The sequence below is a fragment of the Euprymna scolopes genome, chromosome 31 (genome assembly GCF_053919585.1).
Source record: "Euprymna scolopes isolate OS-2025 chromosome 31, ASM5391958v1, whole genome shotgun sequence".
Classification (NCBI taxonomy): Eukaryota; Metazoa; Mollusca; class Cephalopoda; order Sepiida; family Sepiolidae; genus Euprymna; species Euprymna scolopes.
Genome location: NC_136512.1, coordinates 74310734 through 74333446, shown reverse-complemented (window position 1 = coordinate 74333446; position 22713 = coordinate 74310734). Strand labels below are relative to the sequence as shown.

The 22713-nt window shown below is 38.5% G+C and overlaps 1 protein-coding gene and 1 long non-coding RNA gene across 2 annotated transcripts in view; one reads left to right on the top strand and one right to left on the bottom strand.

Moving 5' to 3' along the window:
* The window catches only part of LOC145255823 (uncharacterized), an 86600-nt gene extending 75957 nt beyond the window's left edge, over positions 1-10643 (top strand). Inside the window, exon 2 of the long non-coding RNA XR_013863907.1 lies at positions 10227-10643. This is a non-coding gene — a long non-coding RNA (uncharacterized LOC145255823). The remainder of the gene's footprint in view (positions 1-10226) is intronic.
* Positions 1-22713, bottom strand: part of LOC145255822 (uncharacterized) — a 382839-nt gene that overhangs the window by 309534 nt on the left and 50592 nt on the right. The window lies entirely within an intron of this gene.

Sequence of the window (22713 nt, the reverse complement as noted above, 5' to 3'; positions counted from 1 at the left end):
AAAAAAAAACGTTTGCTTTGAGAAACAGTTTTAAAGCTTGTTGTTTTTTTTAAAGGGTGGGTATTTTATCGGGAAATAAAAGCGACGCCGACAACAATTGCGTAGGTTTGAAAAGACAGAGAGAAAAAACAAAACTGAAACCCGCCTACACGAAACTTGTTTTGTGCGTGGAGCTGACGTTGAAAACGCACAAAATACAATTAGATCAAAATCCCGTTATCGGCTGAAGACGGAGAGGAGCGGAGGCGTTTCAGGTATGTTGGGGTGGGATAGGCGGTGCGGTACACCAATGGAGGTCGGGTGGATTGGGAAATAAGAAGGGTTTAGAAATTTCTATTTAATTAAGTTGGCAAATGAAACGATTCCTTCGCTTCGTTAACAATTTTTACTTGGATGTCTCTATTTATTTGCCTCCCCCCCCCCTGCCCACGTGGTCGGTTTTTAATATGAGAAGAATCCAGCTCCCCCCAAACGTACACTCTTGATAATGACAAAATTAATACCTATCTATAAAAAAAGAGAGAGGGGGGAGGAATAAAGATATATGTATTTATATGAAAGATATGCTTACCATTCATCAGGTGTGAGGGTTAGAAACCAGTCAAGCAAACATTCTATGGTAATGCTGTGAAACTGCAGCAAGGTTTTAAATCCTTCCCCTTTTCGCCTAAAAAGATTCTTAGTGAGAGGGGAACCTATCGCCATTCTTTCACTTAGAGAACCAATTGAATTTACATTAAGTACAATACTTATTAGGTTGATGAGAAAGTTCTTGCGGAATTTTTTATTTTAATTTTAAATAAGTTTTCGTTATAATACCTTTACTTTATATATCATGTAAAGAACGTTTTTCGCTCTATCTAATCGTTTAAATTACAATCGTTTTAAAACAATTATGTTTTCTTTTCAGAACGTTTAATACGAGATGAAAAAAAGAAAATTCGCACTATTTTCTGATTTCAATTCAAGCTGCCTTCCGCAGTTGTCGTCTCACCACGTTTCGACAAAGCAAGCCTATAGCCGGCTTTGGGTAGGATTGAAATCGCTATCTCCAGACAATTCTCACCTGGGACCGTAGAGATTCAACGTCTCTATCAACTGCGCCACGGGCAATACAGTAATTGCAGTGAATGCGGTCAGGAGATTCAGAGTTCCTATCCGTCGCGGTTACCACCTGACGAAGGCGAGAGAAATAGTTGGTCGAAACGTCGTGAAACAGCTAAGAAAAGATGAGGATAATAGTCCGCAATAAATAAAATTAACAAATAAGTGGTTGCTTGTCGCTTAACCGTTGGGGACTTAATTTATATTTAAAAAAAAAAAAGTGTATGAAAAATCTACGACTACAACTAATTCTAAATCTGAGAGTGTAATTCGAACATAGGGTTGGTGGCAGGATATATCATTTGTTTACAACTTTTAAGGAATTAAGCCACCCCACCCGTTAAGCAATAAGCGGCCATTTGTTTATTTTTTTTTTAATTAATCTGTAAAAACCACTTTGAACAACATATTTTGAAATTAGAAAAAAAAACCTTCGTTTTAGTACGTTCAAAGTATACATGTCGGTAGATAATTAAATTCTACTGCGTTTGGTGTAAGTTCTTTTGCTGTTGTTGCTTTTTTTATATAATTTTCGACTGTTAACTTTTCTAGACTTTTATGATTCTTATTTAAACTAAGGGAGTGCTTAGATCGTATTTTAATTAATACAGGCTGAAACGCCCCCCCCCAATAAAATGTACTTGGAAAAGGCGCTTTTATAGTTTATTAATAGTTAACGGGAGAAAATGGTGAAAAGAAAACAAACAGTTAATAAATAATTGTTACGAAAGGCAATAAATGCTACTTTTTTTTTTTTATCTGCGTGAATGAGTTTAGTTTATGTTTTAAAGTATTTTCAAGCGCTTTTCTTTATTTTTTTAGTCTTAAATTGCGGGTGTGTGGGTGTCAAATATCTCCAGATTTTCTAGAAAAAAAAAACTGTAGCCGCTAGATCCAAATTTTAGATTGCAAAAAAAATATCCAGATCTAGCGGGAAAAGCGCTAAATTGGCAATACTGGTTATTTCCAGTGTAATGTAAAATATTACCATATAAAATATTTTTTTAATCTATAAGAGAGAAAGAGTATTTTAAGATTGAAGTTTTCCGATTTTCGATACTTATCGAATGACTCTCTGTACAAAATATATCTAAGAACACTGCCAGACATATAAATAACCTTTGTGTAAAATTTTCAAAACATAGGCTCAGCCGTTTCGGAAGCTATAAGGAAAGAACTCACACATACACACACGCACACACACGCACACATACACACGCACTCACACACACATACACGCACACACTCACACACACACACGCACACACTCGCAAACGCGCACGCGCGCACACACACACACACACACACTCACAAACGCACACAGACACACACGCACGCACACATACACGCACGCACACACGCACACATACACACTCACACACACACGCACACAGACACACACTCTCACACACACACGCACACTCACACACACTCACACACACACACACTCACACACACAAACACTCACACACACAAAGTCACTTTTATATACTAGTAAAGATAGAGATTATCATTTTTTAATGAAAAGTAGACAATGCATTGTGGATGCGTTGTCAGCAGCTTCTATAACTCTCGCTTCTCCTAATTTGTTTCTCAGTCCTCGTTTAGAATGAGTGATTTTTTTTTCGGACAAAAGGAGAAGAAAAGGCTGTATTCTAGGTCGACAGTATTTTTTGCGTGAGCAGTCCCCTGAAATGTCGGAAATTTTCTGTTCCTATTTCTATCCTTGTAACCAGTCGTCTAGTGTGTTAGGTATAAGTTAGTGTTAAGTTCATGCTTGCATGCCTTCTCGCTTCCAGCTAACACCGCTGGTTAACCTCACGGTGAAAGGGAGCAGCTATGCATAAGTCTTCCCAGCCAGTACATAGCCTCTCCATCATCAAGACTCCTACAGTGTCTCCACGTTGGCCACACACGGTAACTGGGTGCCTTGCGGCTAAACCTGTAGGAGATCTCGGTGTAGTAGGGGACCCCAGAGGTAGTGCGTTATGGTCCACCGATGTGTAGACACGCCCTGGCACACTACCAACCCTTACCCCATTGTCTTGTGGGTGCCCTTGGTTAAGCAAAGACTAGGGGAACCAATCCCAAAATCAAACACCACTGCCTTGTGGGCGTTATCACAGCAAAAGGCTAATAGATGGGAACTCTGACTTCAAATTCTACTGCTCCCTTGCAGTTTTCCTTAAAAGGTTATGGAACCTCATCCAGAAAGAAAAGGCGTAGTGGTGGACACGATAGGGCGACTGTCTACCTCACTGAGATTATTTTCGACCAGAAGCTGCGACCTCCTCTGCTGCCAGTCGTCGCGGGTTCGCGCCACTGGAAATTGGAGGTTTAGAGGGTGTCTATCTGATGCGCAACAGATACTGCACCTAAACTGCGCAAGCAAGTTAGGAACCCAGGTGGAAAGTCCTGTACCGAAGGATAAAGCACTTAGGCCCCGACTAGTCATCGTTAAGGCTGACGAACTGCATGATGATGATGATGATGATGATGATGATGATGATGATGATGATGATGATCCATGTCACTAATAAGGGTTCTGGAGTAAACGTTTTACTGGGCTAACGTTATCCACCTGATAGTCAGGGACCTGAACCTCGGACTAACCACTAAGGAGGCCGTCTTAACAGCAGGTGCAAAGTACTGGAGCTGCTGTATTGCCATTTGGTGAATGGATTTTGGACGATGCAGTAACGTCTGGTAGGGCTTCTTGATGGTCTAAACAAAATATTTCTTCACTTCTTTTTCTCTCTTATTTTCCTTCTCTATCCTGCTCAAACCAGGTCTGTCGACCTATTCCACAAATCCCAAAACTCCATCATGAAAGGTCTTCAGAAAGAATATAAGATTAAACCAAGAACTCCAACTTCGAATGTTAGTCCCCCCCACTACCATGTTTCTTTCTCCAATATCAAGAGTCTACGTTCCAACCTTCAACAACTATTTCCCTAGATGAGTTCATGATTAAAGGATATTCTAATTTAACATCCATATCTGACCCCCCCCCCCCAAGAAAAAAAAATCGCCATGGGCATTGAATATGTGGCTAAATTAGAGATGGCTTTTCATGTGGTACGGTCATCTCCAGAGAAGACCCTAAATTTCCCTATATGTGCTTCTTGGTCGCACTTACTCATACCACGGAGTTTATATTTCCCCTCTATCGTCCTCATAACAGCGGATTTACTATCTTATGTCGGCTCATCCTTGGCTAACATTCACGTCTGTAGGGACTTCAATGCTCACAATGTAGAATGATTAGCCCACTCAAACAAGACAAATGATGAGGGGAGGTCTTGTCACAATTTCTCCATTGCTTATAACCTAACTCAGATTGTTAACGAACCCACCCATGTGCTTGATAGTGATGGTCAGTATACAAGTCTCTAACCTTTTTCTCACAACTTGCCCTGAGCTATGTTCCTCATCTGTTCTTCCTCCACTCGGGTGTCTCGGTTAAGTTAAAAACAAAATAAAATAATTCCTCCGATATACCTCTCCATCGTACAGTACATCGATACTCTATGACTGACTGAGATAGCTTTCGTACATTTATATCAGATCTACCTCTGCGTACCATGTTTTAAAAAAAAACGTGTCCTCTAGAGTATCAGACCTGACGGAATGATTAATTGTAGGTATAGACCGCTTCATACTCTCGAAAAAGTTCCTGCAAAAACTTAACAGCCAGCCGTGGTTCTCTCCGGGGTGTGCTGCTGCCATTGCGCACAGAAATCACTATTTTCATTGCTTCCAACGTAATAGATGTACTGAGACTAAAAAAAAAAACTTTCAGGAATGTCAGCAACCACTATAAAAGAGTAATAAACTACGCCAGAGAGTTGTATGCTCAGTTCGTCAAGTCCAAAGTAGGTGAGCAGCAGCTTGGTTCTCACCAGTTCTGGCAAATAACAGTATTGAATAAAAGTGTGTGCTCTATCACCAATAGACATGAGGTAATCTCTTCAGCATCGGACAAAGCCAAACTCTTTACCAAGAACCATGCAGCTAATTCTACCCTATGCGATCAGGGCCACCAACCCACACGTATTTCCTCCTATGTCTGAAAATATGCTATGCGACATACAAATATCTGTGCGTAATGTTGCCAAGCTAATCAAAAACTTCGATCCCAGTAAAGAAACTGGCCTTGACGGCATTCCTACTATAGTGCTGAAAAAGCTTCAGCCAGAACTAGGTCCCATACTTACAAAGCTGTTTAAGCGTTATCTTAAGGAGAAATGCTTCCCAACACCCTGGAAAACCTCATCAGTATACCCCGTATTTAAAATTTCAGGTGATCGGTCATCTCCCTTTGATTACAGACCAATCAGTCTCCTGTGCGTCAGTTGCTGGAATCTGCGTTAAATAGAAAAGTAGTCAACCACCTCAGCAAAAAATAACCTCCTCAGTGACATGCAATATGGTTTCTATTTTGCTAGATCTCCAGCAGATGTATTATATATTATAGAATTAGCGAATCTCTCGACGGAGGCTTCTTTCTACGGCAATTGCTCTTGACATATCAAACGCCTTTGATAGGGTATGTCATAAAGGTGTACTCCACAAAATTCCCAGCTACGGAAATGCCTTTTCAAGTATTAAATCATTTCTCTCTGATCGGTTCATAAGAGTAATGGTTGATGGGCAGAAATCCGAAGCTCACAGTATTATTGCTGGAGTCCCTCAGGGATCGATTCTGGGCCCAACTCTCTTCCTGATCTACATTAATGATCTTTTAAATCACATCCTAAGATGATTCGTTGACATTTATGCTAACGATACTACCATCTATGGAAACACTTCAAATGCCGTAAACAACCAGGTTCTCTCTGATTCTCTTTCCTCTGATCTTGATCCAGTGGTGCAATGGGGAAAGATGTGGCTGGTTATTTAAATGCATCAAAAACCAAGCTTCCTTCTTTCGTCAACGCTCTGATCTCCGTCTGGCATCAATTGAAATGAATAGCTCTCGTTTTGACAATCTTCTCGGTCTGAAATTTACTCCTGATTTGAGATGAAACACGTACATAAAATCCGTTGCCAAGGCTGCTGGGAAAATGGTACGATCATTCTACCGCTCCAGTAGATATCTCACTGCTTATGCAATTCTCTACCTGTATAAGAGCCAAGTACGTCCAAGGAGCGGGTACTGCTGCCACATCTGGGCAGGAGTTGCTAGAAACACATTATCCTGCCTTGACAGAGTTCAAAATAGACTTTGTAGCCTAGTTAGGGGATGCCCTTTTCTCTTCCCTGCAACCTCTTTCCCACAGAAGAGACGTTGCGAGCCTATCTCTGCTTTATCGTTATTTTCATGGCAAGTGCTCGTCTGAGCTCCAATCTATGATGTCCCCTGGCCTGACTTACACGAAAAACACTCGTCTAGCTGAAAACACTATCAATAATTTCTCCCACGCGTCTGTGCCTAACCCTAAATGTCGATTCCATGAACAAAGCTTCTTTCTTAGAACTGCGCGCCTGTGAAACTCTGTTCCGTTTTCCTGATTTCTAACTGACTACAACATGGTCGTCGTGGTCCTGGATATGACCTTAAACTATATCCAGTGGTGAGGCCCCAGCTTACGGGCTTTGGGAAGTGTGGAGCCACCCTTTAATTACCATTGCTCCCAGGTTCACTCTGACCCGGAGTGGTAGTACCTGTTAGGGTCCCAACCATGGGTTGAATAGAAACTGATTTGAAAACAACAAATATTATCTATTAAAAAAATTTTCTTCAAAATCTTTGGATTCGGCATTAAATACCCCGAAAAGGGTTGATATGCCGTAAAACAAAAACAACCAACCAACCAACAACAACATGGTCGTCTTCAAGTCCAATATGTACAAATTCTTGATGAGCCGTCCCCTTAAATAATTCAATTTGCCAAATTTCACTACTTATAATTGCTAGGATATTTTCCCATTGACTACCGTACACTCATTAATCCTTATCCTCGAGTGGCCTCCGGGCCTTGATAAGTGGTAACTCTTTTGTAAAAAAAAAAATCCTCCGATCTCTGTTGTTTCCCAAATCTAAACGCAAATTCTTTGAACAATTTTTTTTTTCCAAGAACTGCATGCCTGTGGAACTCTGTACCGCGGGCCTGCGTTTAAGCTGGCTACAAGATGGTCGTATTCAAGTCTAATGTAAACAAGTTCTTATGTAACCGTCCATTTAAATAACTAAGTTCTACCCCAATTTCCACTACTACCGATCACTACGTTGTTGGTTCACTGTTTAATCATTAATCCTTGTCATCGAGTGGCCTTCAGGCCATCAGAACTTCATAAGTGGTGAATCCCACCCACCCCCTAAAAAAAGAGCACTTTGAACTTAATTTGTCAAAACGAAATTTTCATGAAATTTCGTTTTTTTTCTTTCTTTCTTTCTTTCTTTCTTTCTGTTGAGTTGTGTATGAAACGACGACCTAACATACATTACATTTTTTGTCTTCTTTTGTCCTTATGATTGTGTAAACGAATATGGCGTTTCTTAATAGGTCGACAAGTGGTACTCGATCATCGGACAGTGGGGAAGAGGTTACTGGTGTTTTTGGAATTAATATTATGTTGACGGTCGGTAAAATGTTGAAAAACCACTTCCGCAGTGTTAGGAAATGAAAGGAAGAAAATCGTTTAATCTCAAACCGATCTGATAGGAGAGAGGAATGGGGCGGGAAGAAGAAGAAGAAGAAGAAGAAGAAGAAGAAGAAGAAGAAGAAGAAGAAGAAGAATCCTCTTCAGAGGCAGTTGTATTAGCCTCGAAGTAGTTTAATATGTCATTCAGGTAAAACCTTTCTGTTTTGATTTGTTCACACCAGTCAAGGATACGTGCTTGACAATCAGTCTCACAATTGTTTTCTGTTACTAAAACATATAGGAAAAACGGTTTGTTTGTTTGTTTGTTTGTTTGTTTGTTTGTTTTTTACAATCCACAGAGGTTTTAAAAGGTGGTCAAAAAGTCAAATATATAACAAATAAATATTACCAAAGGCAAGATAAGTTACTCTTCTACCTAGCTGGATAGGCTTTTAGTGTTTTTACTTAATATAAAATGTTTATTCGTCTCGAAAAAAACAAGTAATGTCAACTGTTACACGAGCAGAAGGAAAAAATGGCCGCAATGCATGCATTTGTTATTCATTTTATCTATAAGAGAAGAAAGACTATTTTTAAGATCGTCAGGCACAAATATCAGCTGACGTGATATTGTAAATAAACACAGACGGAATTTGACGGACGACATTATCATTATTATTTTTTTGGCGAATTAATCCACTGGGCAAATTATTTAATATATAATAATCAATAGAGGATTGATTCTATAATAACATATACGCAATCTGCATAAATTAAAATATCATGTTTAAGTGTCTGTACGACCGGGCAATGTCAACTTGATGGAAATGAAAGTTTTAATTAAACAAACACGTTAGAAATTTTAGCTGACAAATGAATACGTGGTAAAATATCACGTGATGATTTTAGTGTTACGTGTATTAATGGCGTCATGAAAAGGAAACAGTTTTTTTGTTTTTTGTTTTTGTTTTGTTTTTTGTTTTTGTTTTTTTACAGAGAAGTCATCGCTTATCAAGGCCAGGAGGCCACTCGAGGATAAGGGTTTTAATGAGTGGACAGTAGTCAATGGGACAATATCGCAATAATCGCTAGTAGTGAAATTTTGGTAAATTGGATTACTTAAGGGGACGGCTCATCAAGAATTTGTTTACGTTGGACTTGAAGACGAATAACTTGTAGTTAGCTGGAAAGCAGGCCAACGGATGAGAGTTCCACAGGCGTGCAAATAGTTTTTTGATAAACGTAGATTTAAGTGGGTTATGGAGTAAAAATTTTAGAGTGACAATTGAGAGGGGGGGACGAGCTGGCGAACTATCGTGAATGGCTTATGACCCTGAGGAAGCTATCGGGGCAATGTCGATAGAATGTAGAACTTGGAGACATGCGTGCTGTAAAGCGGTAAATTGTCTGTTTGAGATTGTGTCTAATGGTGAACTTGGAGTTGAGCAGCGAAATGTCTGTTAAAAGTATCGCATGTTAGTACAGTCTGGAAAGGCAAAACCGGGAGGAAATTCCAAAGCCTAGCAGTCGAGAGAAGAGACTATTAGATTAGAAGACTTTCCGGCATCAGTGAAGGGTTAGGGTTCTGCAGTGAAAGGTTGACGTTTTATATAAATTATGTATTTATTATTTAAATTGGAATTCGTTGAGATGAGTATTATTCATTAATTTTTATTTATTGAAGGCTATTATCCTCATCTTTTTCTTACTTGTTCGGGGCCCGTGGCGTAGTTGATAGAGACGTTGAATCTTTACGGTTCCAGGTGAAAATTGTCTGAAGAAAGCGGTTTCAATCTTACCCAAAGCAAGCCAGAGGCTTATTTGGCCAAAAACGTGTTGAGACGACAATAACTACGGAAGGCAGTAATTGCAGTGAATGCAGTCCGGAGATTCAGAGTTCCTATCCGTCGCGATTACCACCTGACGAAGGCCAGAGGAATAGTTAGCCGAAACGTCGTGAAACAACCAAGAAAAAAATGAGGATAATAGTCCGCAATAAATAAAAATTAATAAATTATGTATTGTTTTTTAGTGAATAAAGTGTACGAGTTCTCAAGTGTTATTAAATACTGTACATCTGAAAAACATAAAACAATTTACGACGTTTGGTTTTATTTACGGCACTTGGTCTCATTTACGATATCCAATAAGCGCTAAGTGTACACACAAATGACTCACTTGATCTCTTTTCAGAAGATCCTATATGTTATCTCTTTTCTTTCAAATCTGTGTCAGCCCTGTATGATGTCCTTACAAAAGATGCAATCTATCATGAAAGACTTTATCAATATACTCTAGTCCCGTGATAGCTGCCTCTTTTATCACCGAAACTTGGGCGTTAGAAATAAACAAATTAAGATAACAAAGACTAAAGGAGGGGAGGAGGGGATTCGTCCGCCATTGCCAACTCCCAATACGAATCTAAATAATAATGAACAACAGGACGATACAATAACCCCCGTTTTGTCCCGAAAACACGTTCCTTCATTCGTGACAAATAAAAAATAAAATCTCTTTTTTCTTTTGTTTTCTAGAAATCGCTCCAGACAAGGTGTGAAGCCACTTGCTGTAAGGAGCAAGCAGCAACGAAGTGTGATTATCACTAATACAGGAGACGTATACTGACCTTAGTCATGAAAAGACAAAAACCATAAGTAGGAGGAAAACAATCAGATAAAGAGAGTTCCACAAGTCTTCAGTTCTTGGGCAGAAACTATTGGAAGATGAAGTTGTAAAACGAATTGAAACAAAAGAAGCAGCGAATAGATCAGATAATTCTTAAGAACACATGACATAATAGTACTTTTTAAAAAAGACTGAGACTGGCAACATTGCATTTTTATCAGACGAATTTATGTTTCTGTTGATTTCATTAGGGGCATATTTAAAAGATAACTGTGGATCAAAACATTAATGTTTATCTTTTTATGCGAATAAATGCGAGATTTTTATTTTTGTGTTTGCAAGAAACTTATAAATGAAAAAAAAATATATATATATATATATATATATATATATATATATATATATATATATATATATATATATATATATATATATATAAACAAGTATTTATGGTTAAAAAAAAAGCAAATGTTACTTTGCTGCCAAAAATACTACTCCAAATCTGGACGATCTGCTGTCAAAATTAAATTTCAAAACTTGACACTCTGCTGTCAAAATTCAACTTCAAAACTCGACACTTTGCTGTCAAAATTCAATTTCAAAACTTGACACTCTACTGTCAAAATCCAACTCAATAATACGACACACTGCTGACAACGCTTGCTACTCTGACATCTGAATCCAAAATCAACCCAGTCTCTGAAAAATAAGGCTTTTTTATATCCAACCGGAAGCATCTCATTTACATGTTTGATGACAATATCACAAGCATATAAACAGAAAAGGCGGCCATTTTTTTCTTCTGCGTGGAACTTTACAGGCTGTACACAAGCAGGTTTTTATTAATTTTTAAGTGTTTAATTAGAGAAAAGCAACTTATTTTGCCTTTGGTAGCATTTCAGACCATAAGTAATGAACTTTGCGAAGCGATAACGAACTGGCAAAGTTCTCCGTAAAAATCGGTCATTCTAATCGTGATTTTTTATCATGGAACCCTCGCCGAACACACGCGGATCCCCTCTGTTGTTTTATACTTGATGAGGCTGTTTGTTTGTTTGTTTGTTTGTTTGTCTGTTTTTATAACGAGTTTGATCAGAACCAATAAAGCTGAGTCAGGATCTGAAGAGCGGGGTCAGTTGGGTGCATTTTCTATCCCAACGTCAGAGACCCGTTATATTTGACTACTTAACGGTCTCTGTTTTCATACTATTTTTCACGAAAACTCATTTGGCTTCAGCAAACGCGTAACGTCTCCAGATATAGTTTTCCAATGACCCGGCAACGATTGTAGAATTAGTAGTATCTTAATACAATTGTTTTGTTTGTTTGTTTGTTTGTTTGTTTGTTTTTCTCTTCGTATTTCTTATGATTTCAAAATCACAGGTGATATCTCTATATCTTTGATAGTATATAACTATCCCCCCTTACAAAAAATGAAGAGAATCTCAGGGAAGAAAATATTATGACTTCAGAATATATACTACACTATCCTCTTTATGAAACAAAGAGACGAGATAATACATGGGAAGATTGTATTATGACGAACGAACCTATACTACACTAACTATACAAACGGGGGAAATAATGCCTGGGATGGTGATCGCATGATAATAGAATAAATAACACTATACTACACTACTCAAAACGAAGGTAATGCCTTGGGGATTTCTCATGATACCAAAACAGATACTACAATACCCTCACACTCCCTAAGAAAATAGGAGGTCTTGGAGGACATTGTGGCAGCAGGACAAATGATATGTCCCCTGAATTCAGCATTAAAAAACAATAATGCACACATGACATAAATGGTAAAAATGCTGCCCTGCACTTTATGCACCGAAATAAAATAATAGTGAGGTTCTACTTTTCATTCATTCATTTATTTATTAATTCATTCATTTGATTGGTAAAGAATAAACGCACAAATGATTGCCATTTACAAGAGAGGAAAAATGAGAACGAGGGGGGCGGGCTATGTAAAAAGAGAAACTATACAGGGAGAAAGCAGTGGAGGTCCGACCAGCGTCTGCCCAAAGCTGTCTTGGAAGCCCTGTAGTGTGGGCTGGTAGCTGGTTCCACGGAGATGCCACTCGAACCGAGAACGCTGCTCATGTAATCCCCTGAAAGATGGTATATTAGGTCATATACGTTGGTGGAAGTCTGTGCTCCCAGAGAAATTTTTATAATTAAATTTCTCATAATTTCTGATTTTTTGCTTGAATAACCGACAGACTTTATATCTGGCTAAATAATACCTGTCATGTTTGATCTAAAAACAAAAACTTCCGTTTATCCATAGTGTCGAAAACCCAGGGTCGCACTGAACGAGCGATGTTATGCGCGTACCCCAACTTTTTTTGTTGTTTGTAGCGACCTACAAAACCAGTCCAGACTTGCAAGTCATTCACAGAGTTTTTTTTTTTTTATCGTTCTTACATTTTTTTTTTATGTAGCTTCACGTATCTATGAGATAGTTGGCCATTTGGTGTGTCACGCTTAAGGTTTTTGTTTTGTTGTTTTCGCTGGTCATTCAGAAGTAATTTTGAAATATCATTTTCGCTGGTCTGTCAAAATTTTATTTTCGTTAATCTATCATCCGAATTAAATTCGAAATCTCCTCTTTGCTGATATGTAAAAATTCCATTATTTTTTTTTTTTACATAGAATTCACCACTTATCAAGATCCGGAGGCCACTCGAGGATAAGGGTTAATGGGTTACAGTAGTCAATGGGATTATAGCGTAGTAATCCTAAGTAGTGATAATTTTGTAAATTGGATTACTTAGGGGGATGGTTAATTTTTTTTTTTTTTTTTTACACAGTGATCACCACTTATCAAGGCCCGGAAGCCACTCAGGGATAAGGGTTATTGCAAGTACATTACGTTAGTGTGGAGATTTGATGAAGTGTTTACTTAAGGGGGCGGTTCATTAGGAATTTGTTAACATTGGACTTGAAGACATCCAAGTTGTGGTTCGGTGAGAAGAAGGCAAACGGAACAGAGTTCCACAGGCGTGACGTTCTAAGAAAGAAGCTTTGTTCATGGAATCCACGTTTTGATTTAGGCACAGATAAAGAGTGGGGGAAATTTTTCACAGTGGATTCGGCTAGACGAGTGTTTTTCGTGAAAGATTGGCGAGGGGGGACCAGAGATTGGAGTTCAGACGAGCACCTGCCATGGAAATAACGATAAAACAAGGATAGGCTCGCAACGTCTCTTCTGTGGGAGAGAGGTTGCAGGGTAGAGAAAAGGGTATCCTTCACTAAGCCACGAAGTCTATTTTGTACTCTGTCAAGGCAGGATAGGCTGTTTTTAGCAGCTCCTGCCCAGATATGGCAACAGTATTCCATCCTTGGGCGTACTTGGCTTTTATATAGATAGAGAATTGCATCAGTAGTGAGATATCTTCTGGAGCGGTAGAAGAATCCCACCATCTTTCCAGCGACCTTGGCAACAGACTTGATGTACGTGTTCCATTTCAGATCAGGACCCAAGAAGCTTGTCAAAACACGGGGCCTCACCCAGACGAGAGCCATCCATCACAATTGATGCCAGATGGGGATCAGAGCGTTGATGATGTAAGGATAGGAGTTTGGTTTTGGATGCATTAAAGGTAACCAGCCACATCTTCCCCCACTGAACCACGCGCTATAGATCAGAGGAGAGAAAATCAGAGAGAACTTTGTCATTTACAGCCTTTGATGTGTTGCCGTAGATGGTCGTGTCATCAGCATAGATGTCAACGAATGATTTAAGTATGTGTTTAGGGAGGTCATTGATGTAAATCAGGAAGAGAGTTGGGCCTAGGATTGACCCCTGAGGGACTCCAGCATTTATATTGCAGGCCTCCGATTTTTGTCCATCTACCACTACTCTTACGAGCCTATCGGAGAGAAATGGTTTAATGATTGAGAAAACATTTCCAGTTGTACAGTAGCTGGAAATCTTGTGAAGTAGACCCTTATGCCATACCTTGTCGAAGGTTTTTGATATGTCAAGAGCAATTGACCTTGAAAGGAAGCCTTTGTCAAGAGATTCACTAATCCTGTGGGATATAACCGTCAGCACATCTGCGGTAGATCTTGCAGAGCGGAAACCATATTGTGTACGTTGGACTTGAAGACAATCAAATTGTAGTCAGCTAGTCTATCAGAATTAAATTTGAAAACTTAGTTTCCCTGGTCTGTCAAAATTTAATTTTAAATTTTATTTTCGTTGGTCTGTCAGAATTAAATTTAAAATATTATTTTCTGTCAAAATTTAATTTTAAATATTATTTTTGTAGGTCTATCAGAATTCAATATAAAATATTATTTTCTGTCAGAATTTAATTTGAAAGATCATTTTCGTTGGTTTGTAAGTATTAATTTAGAATATAATTTTCATTAGTCTGCCAGGATTAAATTTGTAATATCATTTTTGATTGTCTGTCACGTTTAATTTGGAAAAAAAAACATTATCGTTGATCTGTTAGAATTAAATTGGAAATATTATTTTCGTTACTCTGTAAGAATAAAATTTAAATACCATTGTTGTTTGTCTGTCAGAATTAAATTTGATATGTTATTTTCGTTAGTCTGTCAGAATAAAATTTGAAGGATCATTTTCGTTGGTTTGCCGGATTTAAATTTAAAATCTTATTTTCTCTTCTAGGGGTCAATTTTAAATATAATTTTGTCGAGATTTTTTTTCTTCTTCTTTTTTTTTACACAGTGATCACCACTTATCAAGGCCCGGAAGCCACTCAGGGATAAGGGTTACTGCAAGTACAGTACGTTAGTGTGGAGATTTGATGAAGCGTTTACTTAAAGGGACGGTTCATTAGGAATTTGCTAACATTGGACTTGAAGACATCCAAGTTGTAGTCCGGTGAGAAGCACGCAGACGGAACAGAGTTCCACATGCGTGCAGTTCTAAGAAAGAAGCTTTGTTCGTGGAATCCGCGTTTGGATTTAGGCACAGATATAGAGTGGGGGAAATTTTTCACAGTGGATTCAGCTTTCAAATAGTATTGATTGTTAGCCTCGCAAGCTTAAGTTTAAAACAAGGTTACATGGCCTAGAATAAATACGCTGAGGACACTGCCAAGGTTGCTGCAAAGAAGGCTGTTCCTTCTACTGAGCTAGAAGATTACTCGCATCTGTATCGGTATCTCTAAAATTCATTACTAAATCAGTGTTTGAGATGTAAAGGAGAGTGTCGCAGTCACAGAGAACTATTTTCTCTGGTGAATCAATGCCCCCCCCCCACTGAGTTCTTCGGCCACAGGACGCATTCATTCATCTGCTCCCTAAAAAGTCTTGAGGAAACATCGTCAGTCAGAACTAGGCCTTCAGCCTAGCAATACATATCCTCTCTCGTCCCCTGTCCACCGGACATCTCGCTATAGCATTGACGGCCTCCACCTGGAGACAACTGCTATTAGCTGGGGACGATACAGTACTGGCTGACCGACGACCACCGCAAAAGAACTTTCTTTTCCTTCTTCCTTTTTTGCAGTCCGACCTGCCAGTTCATGCTACAGAGAAAATATCCTTCGTTGTTACTGTTAAAAAGAAGTTTGTGTTTCCTTTGTACCTTGTTCTCTGCGAAAAAGGTAGGTTCTCTCTACCGTGCTAGAAAAGCTACTAACGTCCGAAAGTATCCTGTACCTCTATAAGGCCACCATGTATGGAGTATTGTTGTCATATTTGGGCTGGTGTATCTGCTACTAGTCTCTCACTCCTAGACAAGGTTCAAAAGAGAGTCGCCAACCTGATAGGTCCTGAACTGACATCTAAGCTTCAGCCTCTGTCCCATCGACGAAATGTAGCATCCCTCTGCCTGTTCTACAAGTACTTTAACGGTGAATGCTCCGAAGAACTGCAAGCACTTGTACCCCCATCGACGTAAATACCCCCCGACAAACCTGAAAAGCAGCAAAATCCCACCCCTTCACAGAAGAGATCCCCAGATGTAAGAGAGCCTTCCAGTCCAGTAGTTTCTTCCCCAGAATCGCTAGACTTTGGAATTCCCTTCCGGATTCCTGCTTCCCCAACTGTACTGACATGCAGAAGTTCAAGTGTAACGTGAACCGACATCTTGCTACCCAACTCCCCACACAATACCCCTGTAGCTTATGTCCCTGATAGTAGCCCCCTACATCAAAATGGCAATGTGCCTTATTTGGGGTGAAAATGTAATTAAAAAAAAACATTTTATTAGGAAGGTAAAAAATGATGACCCGACGTTTTGTATTCTATACCACTATTCGCCCATGCATGAAATTAGGTCCCACACTATCAACCAAGCTCCTGCCCCTGACCCATTGCTGCAACAATGTTGCATCCCTGTCCTTCTTTTGCAAGTATTTTAATTGGATGTGCTCCGGTGAACTCATTGCACGTGTACTCCTTCAACGTACACCCCACCCGACAAATCCGTTTAGCAACAAAATCCCACCCCTTCACTTTAGAATTCCCCCGTTGCCCCGCAAATCCTTCTACTTTGATAGTTTTTTTTGTTTGTTTTTTGTTTTTTTTAATATTTCGGATTGCTAGACTTTGGAATTCCTTCCCTCCTTCCTATTTCCCTTAATGTAGTAGCATGCAGAATTTTTAACGTAATGTTAACCGACACCTTGTAAACATGGTTTCAAATAGTAGCCCTTTACGTCCAAAGTGACAATGTGTCTTGCTTCAGTGACAAGTATAAAAAGTAGGGTTACGTTGCAAAGCGCGCTGTTCGAAAGGACGTATGTTAAGAAGTCTTCTTCTTGTAAGTTAATTTTTTTTTTTTGGTTTGTTTTTGTGCGTGTTTTGTTTTTGTTTTGTTTTGTTTGTTTGATTTTTTGTTTGTGTTGTTTTTTGTTTTGTTTTGTTTTTTTCACTTAAATCATCAACTTTTGTGATTTTTGTTTTTCTTTAAGGTGATAAAAATGGGGCAAGGTTTGGTGTGTGTGTGTGTGTGTGTGTGTGTGTGTGTGTGTGTGTGTGTGTGTGTGTGTGTGTGTGTGTGTGTGTGTGTGTGTGTGTGTGATGAGTCAGGTACTTGTTTTATTTAGTTTTTTTTCTCTAATCATCCCCGCCACCTGCCTTAAGGTTTAACTCTTACAATTTCTAGGTAATTACTTGCCCTGATTTTAATCCCTCTCCCCCCCCCCCACTTCTGCCGGGCCTGATGAAGCCTGCAAATGTAGCCGCGGTTATGTCGGGACGTGCACATACTTGATGATGACAGGGTGATACATTTGCTTTGAGGTTTTTGGGTTTTGTTTTCCTTTATTGTTTTATCCGAAGGTAAGTGGACCCTTCTGTGATTTGGGTCTTCTTGTTGACAGGGGTTAATAGGGAGACGGTGACGGAGAAGTGATGGATATTTGACAGTGTTAAGATCAAGAAGAAGAAGAAGAAGAAGAAGAAGAAGAAGAAGAAGAAGAAGAAGAAGAAGAAGAAGAAGAAGAAGAAGAAGAAGAAGAAGAAGAGGGGGAGGAGGAAGGAGGAAGAAGGACGAGGAGGAGGAGGAGGAGAAGAAGAAGAAGAAGAAGAAGAAGAAGAAGAAGAAGAAGAAGAAGAAGAAAGAAGAAGTAGAAGAAGGCAAATAAAAAGAAGACCAAGAAGACGGATAATAAGAAGGCAAATAAAAAGAAGAAGAAGAAGAAGAAGAAGAAGAAAAAGAAGAAAGAAAGAAAGAAAGAAAGAAAAGGCGAAGAAGAAGACCAAGAAGACGAATAATAAGAAGAATAAAAAGAAGAAGAAGAATGAGGAAAAGAAGAAAGAAAGAAAGAAAATAAGATATCGAAAAAGAAAACAAATAATAAGAAGGAGAATAAAAAGAAGAAGAAGAAGAAGAAGAAGAAGAAGAAGAAGAAGAAGAAGAAGAAGAAGAAGAAGAAGAAGAAGAAGAAGAAGAAGAAAAGTTCAGCAGAGACATATTAAAAAGTTGGAGGAAGAGAAGGGATTTTTTAGTTTTCCCCCCGCTGCAAGAACTTACACACCATGATCGGACTGACCTGCAAAAAGTGTCTGGCGATTAGCAGTAAACTATCTCCTTCTTAAAGAGAGAAAGCAAAGCATTGGAGAGTGGACCGCCTAGAACTGCACAATCAATAGGGACCTGATCATTACAGGAATGATCTAATCTCTGTTTGTCTTGGAGTCCCAGGAAAATAATCCCTAGCTGAGTTGAAGGAAGAGAAGGAGAATGACATCAATTAAGTTAAAAAGTTTAATGACGAGGAAAGGGAGGAGGAGGGAAATATGGAGAAAAATAACGTTTAAAAACGCAAAGGTCATTTTACGAGTGGGTGGTAACGATGGAAACAGAATGAGGGGGGGGCAAAAAATCGCCGCCGAGTATTCGCCGAGCTCCCGCCGGCGCTTGTGGAAAGGCATGCTCCCAGTTTCGGTGATTGAGGCTGAAGGCGGCTACATTGAATAGATGTCAGCTTTACTACATAATCAAGTCACTTGAATTGATCTTTTTAATAATAGTTTTAAAATAAATCTGTAGTGGTGCCTTGTTTAGGACGACAAATTTATCGTTCTCGGATGTGTGTGTGTGTGTGTGTGTGTGTGTGTGTGTGTGTGTGTGTGTGTGTGTGTGTGTGTGTGTGTGTGTGTGTGTTCTTCCCTTCTTCTTTACTCTCTTTTTCTTTCTCTGTGTCTACATATCACTAACACTGTTGCTTTTTTTATTCTTTTATCCGTTTTTTATAGTCTGTTATCTTCCATCCACTTCTTTCTTTCTTTCTTTCTCTCTTCTTTTCTCTCTCTCTCTCTCCCCCTCTTTATGTTAACGTCTCTCTCTTTCTCTGAGTGTCTTTCTCTCTATCTTCGTGATTGTCTTGCTCTCCATGTTTCTCTCTCTCTCTCTCTCTCTCTCTCTCTCTCTCTCTCTCTCTCTCTCTCTCTCTCTCTCTCTCTCTCTCTCTCTCTCTTCGACATTACGCTCAGCCCTCTTATTTTCTTGTCAAATCAAAGTGATAGTTGTAGCATTCCAGAACATATATTATTTATTTTGGTAGCGTCTCCGCCTTGAACCCCTTCTCATTTCGGATACGACCGATTTTCGTTTTTTTTTTTTTTTTTTTTTTTTTGTCTATATTCCGTATTCCACAAATCGATTTCGTGACCAGCGGTCATGAGCAAAACTGAAATTCGATCGACAGTTAAATATCGATCACACGTTCAACCTGTCTGATTTTTTTTTTTTTTTTTTTTTGTCAAGCAAAATAAGACGACGCTAAATAACAGCCAATCACACAACGGTGCGCCTGCGCAAAGCACTTATGCACACGCAATTAAATGTAGCTCGTACGTGGAGAGCGACATTTCTTAACTTGCTTTTGCGTAACCTTTCAGATAAACTACTCGTCTGGTGGAGCACCCACCCAAAAACAAAGTTATATAACATAGTATTCTCATTCTATGTTCTTTATAGTTCCTATTTACAATGCCTCCCCATGGGACAGAGTTGGACACAAGGGTCGTTTTTTTAATGTGAAGAAAAGAACAAAAATTTAAAATTATCTCAGTCGTGAAGGATTTCTCCTCCACTGACAGAGAACAAGAAATCGAAGTGTAGCATCTGGAGGACAGATACTACACTTTGAGTTATATATATTTTTATTCACTCTGAAAGTTTACAACCAAAACAGAAATTTAAACAAAAAATGAGGCACAAGGCAACTCAAAAATTGGGGAGGAGGTGTCTATGGTCATCCTCATCCCTGTACCTTTGATAGTCTATGCTTGATTCACCACAATACATCAAGCAAACTGGGCTCATCATACCTACTTTGATCTTGGATCGAAGGCCAAGAACGTTTATATTCCTTATAGTTGATATGGTAAATATCATAGTGTGTATAATTTTTTTTTTTTTTTAATAATTGGTGCGCAAAGGCCGTGGAATTTTTTCCTCGGCCCCATCCCCAAATCAACCAGAGTCAAAGCTTTTATTTGCAAGAGAGCGTTGATGCGCGTGTGCTAATATCGAACCGTGTGCGAAATGACTTCGCAGTAAGGAAAAAGAAAAAGAAAAGACTATAAAAAGGAGAGAGATGACGTTCGAGAGGGCCGAGGTCAGAGAGAAGGAGTACGATCACCTTTTATTCAGGAAAGTACTCGGAAATAAATGTCGTTGTTACAAAAAAGGGGGGAGTTGAGTTATTACTTGCTCTATGTTCCTTGTGACGTACTCTGTTACAACGTGTTGGGTCCCGGTTGTATACATGTTAACGTGTGTTGCTTTGGGGGTGTGTAACCTTACATAATGAGAGGGTTTGTTCTCTGTTTGTTGCAGTATTGTTTTGGCAGTTCGCCAAAATACTAATCTGAGGCACAGAAGTCCATTTTCTCCTAAAACTATATATATAAATGTAAATAGATCAAAAATTGGGATTATTCAAACTACCGTTCTCAGCTTAAATGTTCTTCTCGCCAAGGTTCGGCTGATGTAACGTCCAAACTTCTACAAATGTGTCTCATCGAACTCGGGAATCTTTATGTTGAATTCAGGATTCTGTACGGTGCTTTGAATATAAATTATGATAAAATGATACAATAATAAATTTCTAGATGTAAACACACGCGCACACACACACACACACACACACACACACACATATATATATATATATATATATATATATATATATATATATATATATATATATATATATACATGTGTGTGTGTGTATTTTATTTTTTATTACCGTATTATCTGTTTGGTTACATATGTTTCGGATGTTGGACCGTGTTTACGATCTAACAGCCTCGCAAGACATTACAGAAATGTTTCTTAAAAGACAAAGGATACCTCTGTAGGGGCAGTTGCGCGTGTAATTGTGAGACAAGGGTCGCGCAATCTCTAACCACACCTCTCCTGAATCGACACTGTTTGGGCCCAGTGACAAGGAGAAGACCAGGATGATTGGAAACAATGCCGAGATAAGCGGAGAGCACATACAGCACCTGGAAGTCCCAAATGTTCACTCATTTATTACTTACTAGGATCAACGTTGCTTAACTTCGGTGATTCAGCGGGAACCGGTGTGTCAACGTGATTATGCCGTGTGTGTGTATATATATATATATATATATATATATATATATATATATATATATATATATATATGTCAACGTGATTATGCCCTATACATACATACACACACACACGCACACACACATATATATATTCCTACCCAACAAGTGATTTTTATATATATATATATATATATATATATATATATATATATATATATATATATATATATATATACGATGCAATAGAATTTTTTCCCCAAGAAACGAAAACAATAATATTCCAGTCTTAAACACTTTCCAATGATGATATAGACATTTTGTCTTTTTTATTATACTAACAGTTCAGCCCGGCTTTGCTCGGGCCCTATGTACTGTTCATAACTTTATGTGTATGTGTATATATTAAAAAGTGTGAATATGTATAGTAATGCCTTTCTATATAATAGGATTTCTTAACTACCATAAAGAAAAGTTGGTAGAGACTGCAGAGGTCAAATTATTTTTAACTTTGGCCCCAATTTTGACCCTTTAACATTTATTGTTTTGGGCTCAAATCATGTTAAAATGTTTGATCCATATCCAAGTAACCTACATTTAAAATTTCAAGTGTTTACGCCCAAAATTGGCGGAAGAGTTTTGTAGAATCTGCAAAGGTCAACTCTTTCAACCTTGCCTTCTTGGCAGCGAAACATTCGCCCAAAAAATGATTAAAAAGCTTGCTGCATGTCTGAATACCCTTTATATATAATTTTAAATGTTTGGACCCAAAATTAGCTTAATAGTTTGCTGGAGACAGCAAATGTTAAATCTTTTGAACTTTGACCCCTTGGCAGCCAAATTTTCGGCCAAAATCCGATTAAAAAGTTGCCCTATGTCTAAATACCTTTTATGTAAAATTTCAAATATTTACACCAAAAATTGGCTGAGTAATTTGGTAGAGACCGCAGAGGTCACTTTTTTTTAATTTGGCCCCAATTTTGACTCCTTAGAATGTATTGTTTTGGGTTCAAGTAAAATTATAAAGTTAGATCCGTGTCCAAAGAACCTACATCTTAAATTTCAAGTGTTAAGACCCAAAATTGGCGGAGGAGTTTCGTAGAGTTCTCAAAGGTCAAATCGATCAAAAAAATTTCCCAAATCTCAATACCCCTTAAGTCAAATTTTGAGTCTGTAGACCGAACATTGACAGAGTCATTGTGTAGGGAAATGTATACAAACAGACAGACACACACACACAGAAACATTTTCACTTGTATAGATATATAGATTATTCACTTATATACACTCGTTAGCAAAAAAAAAAAATGGGCCAAACAAATTTTATACATTTTATTTCACTAAAAGCTATATTGACCAAAGAACAAT